Source organism: Struthio camelus, chromosome 10 (assembly GCF_040807025.1).
Source record: "Struthio camelus isolate bStrCam1 chromosome 10, bStrCam1.hap1, whole genome shotgun sequence".
NCBI classification, from domain to species: Eukaryota; Metazoa; Chordata; class Aves; order Struthioniformes; family Struthionidae; genus Struthio; species Struthio camelus.
Genome location: NC_090951.1, coordinates 24,931,805 through 24,936,186, shown reverse-complemented (window position 1 = coordinate 24,936,186; position 4,382 = coordinate 24,931,805). Strand labels below are relative to the sequence as shown.

Genomic DNA, 4,382 nt, shown 5'->3' with positions numbered 1-4,382 from the left:
AACCTGTGTCCAGCAGTGACCAGCCTCCCCGCCGACCGCCACCTTGCACTCCCTGGGCCTTCCCGCTGCAGGGTGCCTGCTGCCCAGAGGCTCTGGTTGAGGGCCTCGTTCTCAGAAAGAAGGAGGAATGCCTGCAGAGTTGCCTGGGAAGGCTCGGGCTGCCACGGCAATTTGTCTTCCTGACCGGCTGTGGGGGGCTGTGGTTGGAGGGGTTGGTCCCCTGCAGGGCAGGGCTGGTGCCCACCGGTGGGTGCACAGGCAGGCTGGGCCTCTCCTCCCTGGTGGTCTAGTGGTCAGGATTCGGCACTCTCACTGCCGCGGCCTGGGTTCGATTCCCAGCCAGGGAAAGGCTTAGGGTTAGGGCTAACCCTATTGCCACAGCAAGCGAGGCCTTTCACCTGGGGGGCAGCGTGGAAGGAAGGGGACCCTATCAGACGCACAGGAGCTCTGAGCAGGCACGAGGAACAGGGCGTTTCCTCTGTTGCAACAACAGCCATCCTGGGCTTGCCTGTGCAGCCAGCTCCAGGGCAGCCCTGTCTTCTGCCAAATCCCCTTGCAGAATACCCTTTCCTTAGGGCTCCTGGGAGGCGCTGGGTGACAGAGAAAAGGTCTCTGGGTCTGCGGGACGTGACTCACCTGCCGCAGGAGCTGCCTTGTCTTTCAGTCCTAAGATCCCTGCACTACCCAGTCCCACAGAGGCAGGAGCAGGCGACTCTGCAGTGAAGCTTTGCTCTGCACATGCCAATGAGAGACCCTTCCCATGCTTCCTGGTGCAGACGGGGCCAGAAGGCCCAGGGAGGAGCTGAAATGGGCTCCTGGGCCCATGGGCAGGGTGTGTGGAGCATTGCTGGTCAGGGCCACTGAGGCCCTCAGGGCCCTGACAGCACCCAGGTGTCGCGTCCTGCTGCTACGCCACAGGGGACTTGCAATAACAACCAGTGCTTAGGCCCTGCTGATAGTCACAGCCTGAGCCAGCCCTTGGTTCTGTTACGTCCTGGACAACTCCGGTCACTTTGAAAGAAGCCCTGGAAACAAGCCCACCTGCCCCCCACACTCAGCCATGGCACAGGTGTTCCTCAGTGCAGCGAGATGTTGGTGCACAAGGGGTGGCGCTTAACGCTCCCAGACCCGATTTTGCATTCGCACGGCCTTTGGCACGGTTTGGAGACGGTCCTGGCGGACTCTTGGACAGTGCCCGGGGGGAAAGGAAGTAGCCGTTGCTGAGAGCACAGCTCACCGAGGCAGCACACAGGTGCAGCAGTTTGAGCCAAAGGAGGCTGTGACCTCTCGCAAGCTCTAACAGGCTCCAGCGAGCTCTGTCAGCCATTCCTGAGCACAGGGCGCTTGGAGCTCTAGTTCCACCTAGAGTCGTGATGAGGGAAGGTCAAGCAGCCGTCCAGCAGGTGCCAGCGAGAGACCTGTACCACAAGCGCTGGGCCCAGTACAAGAAAGACATGGCCATGCCGGAGCGAGTCCAGCAAAAGGCCTCCGAGAGGCTTGAGGGATTGAAGCATCCGTCACACGAGCAGAGGCTGAGAGAGCTGGGATTGTTTAGGCGGGAGACGCAAAGGCCCAGAGGGGCTCTTGTCGGTGTGTCTAAATACGCGATGGGGGGAGTAAAGAAGACGGAGCCAGACTCCAGAGCCCAGGCAGACTCCAGACTCCAGAACCCAGAGAGGCTGTGGTATACCTAACCAGCACCAGCCCTTGCTTTGCCGAGGCTCCTCTTTATTCCTTCCTTCCTTTATCCCTTCCTTCCTTCCTTCAGGGCAGAGCTCAGCACAGCCCCTGCGGCCAGCAATGGCAGCGCAGCGTCCCCATCTGGGGCCACCACACTGGTGAGCTCCCCCTCCCCGCCCCCGCCATGGCTCTCGCTGCGCCACGGCGTGGGGTGGGGGCAGCACCCCAAAACAGCCAGCGCAGCTGCCCTTGGCTGAGGTGGGCAAAGCCTGGCAGGGTCTGGGGGAGGGTGTCGCGGGAGGCCTGGCAGCCTCTTGGTGACGCGGGCTGGGGTCACAGTGGGACATGCCGCATCACAGCCACAGCTCCCCTCCCGCCACGGGGCCCCTCCCTGCACTTCCCTGCGAGGCCTGGGCAAGCCCAGCTTTCGGGTGCTGCTCTCGCCACCGCTCTTCTCTGGAGGAGCTGCTTTGCAGCGCAACGAGAGGGCGAAGGCAGGCCACGCAACACTGCTGGAGCCTGCCTGGGGAAGTGCAAAGGAGGAGGAGGAGAAGTTTCCTCCTCCCCCTCCTGCTACAGGGCCTCATTGAGCGTGAGGGGGCGCAAAGATGGAGAACCTGTGGCCAGACGTGTTCCCAACGCTCAGGAATCTCAGCCGCTACGGTAAGGCTTGCAGGAGGTATTTCCTGACTGCTGTAGAGCATATCAGCTAGGAGAAGAGCTATGGAAAGGCTGGGCTCTGTGGGGCAGGGCTGGACAGGGCTAGTGGGTGCCACGAGAGACCAGTCTGCACGTCCCTTGGTGGCCCAGCGGTGAGTTTGGCAGCCGGGACTCCTGCAGGGGAGACACCTGGGGCTGCCCTGAGCCTGGGCGACTCCTGTGGGCACGGCACCGTCCTCTCACTGGCGTGGAAAGCTAGTCCCCGTTTCCCTAGCGGGCGGGTATGCCTTTCAGGCATGCCCACCTGAAAGGACAGGAGCCTCGCTTAGAAGTGGGCAGAGGTGTCCTCGCAGCTCAGCTCTGCAGCTCCCGCCACGTGGAGCGCCTTGCGTGTTCGGAATTGGGGTGGCGGTATGTTTCGTCTCACCTGCACCGGTCACCTCCTTGGTGAGCAGGGTGCTGAATGGTTGTGCGCTTGCTGACTTGGATTTTTCCCTTGCTTTCCAGAGATTGTTACCATTTGGGACAGCGTCTCTGAATACATTCTAGAGCACTTGGCAGAGAACAAGGTGGGTCTTGTGGCTCGGTCCTCCCCTCCTGAAACGCTGACGGTTTGCCTTGTCCTGACACCCCTGTGCCACGGCGTGCCGTTGCTTCCCTCCCCTGAAAAGAGAAAGAGCACCCCCGCAGGACACTGTCCTGGACAAATGTGCCACAGAGCAGCTTCTCTGGCACCGGCGGTAACAACGGAAGTCCCGATAAAGCAGAAGAGAGTGCTGGGCACTTTCTGGGCCTTCTCCCTTCTCCAGTGCCAGCATGGAAAAACCAAAGCCTGGCCCCTGTTCCAGGGTTGGTCCCTGCCGTTGGAAACCCCTCCGACTGTAGGTAGGGGAGGAATGTTGGCTCTGCTGTTGCTTTCCCAAAGAGATTTGGGGGGCGAGCCGAGGAGCAAGAGGAAAGAAAGGTCTGGAGTGTGTGCTTTCCCTAGTGCCCCATCTTGCCTTTTGCATGCTAGGGGTGGGCAGGGCCCAGGGCAGCATCTCCACGCTCGGGCAAGCCCTCGGTCCGTTTTTCGTCTCCAGGCTGCTTATGCTTGTTCCTTCTCTCCCGCTGCTGCTCTCAGGGTGTCAAGGTATTAGGAGTGGGGATATTCTATGTCCTTAAACACTACGAGTGCTCCGTGAACGGTGAGCTTTCGATTGTTCGGAGACCCATGTTCCGTATATCGGAGGTTGTTGCCAAGGAATACCAGGCCAGGTGCGCTCAAGAAGATGTTCCTGGTAAGAAGACACGTTAAAACCTTTGCCTGCCCTTGCGCCGAGCTTGAGGCGCATGCAAACTGCTCTGAAGACATGACTGAATGCCTCCGGCTGGCCTGAGAACAACTTCAGCTTGTTCAAGCTGCAGAGGCCAGCCAGGAGCAACTGCTCAGAAAGGCTCCCTGGGTGTCCTTTCCTGGTAATATGCCTTCAGCCGGTGCGTGGGAGGGATAGGACGCTGGCCCCAAAAGCGGAGACATTTGCTGACTACGAGGCGGTGGGGGTGGGGGTGGGGGTCGGGGTGGGGGTGCGGGGGGGGTAGAAGAACCCTGTGGGCTGCTGTGCCGTCCTTGCACTTTGCTTCTTCCTTGCGTCTACTGACATGGCATAGGCTTAGCCAGAGGGCACTGGCTGCGGGCACAGTCACAATGGCCTGGCACCACGCACTTTCTCATGGGACCTGCACCCGTCTGCCCTACTTGTCCTGCCCTCCGGTAACGTGGTCCTACCAAATGGTTAGTTTCCCTTTTTTATTCCTGCACTGGCAAAATCACTGCTGCCCCCTGAGCACCTCAGTTTGCAGGCTGCTCTGACTCTTCCCGGAAGGGACTCCATAAACCGCTCCTAGGCGCTGTAGCAGAGGATTCAAGAGCCTGCTCTGAGGCAGCGCTGTCTTGCCAGAAAGTGTTGTCACCTTGTGATTGGAGCCCGCTGCCCTGCTGCAGAGGTGACTTTGTTCCTCCTTTGCTGCTGTCTAGGTGACGTAAGAATCGTCCCTCTGAG

General features: G+C 60.2%; 1 non-coding gene across 1 annotated transcript; it reads left to right on the top strand.

Moving 5' to 3' along the window:
- Window positions 1–275: 275 nt before the first annotated feature.
- Window positions 276–347, top strand: TRNAE-CUC (transfer RNA glutamic acid (anticodon CUC)). Its single transcript has one exon. It is a non-coding gene; the product is annotated as a tRNA-Glu (tRNA).
- The last annotated feature ends 4,035 nt before the right edge of the window (window positions 348–4,382 follow it).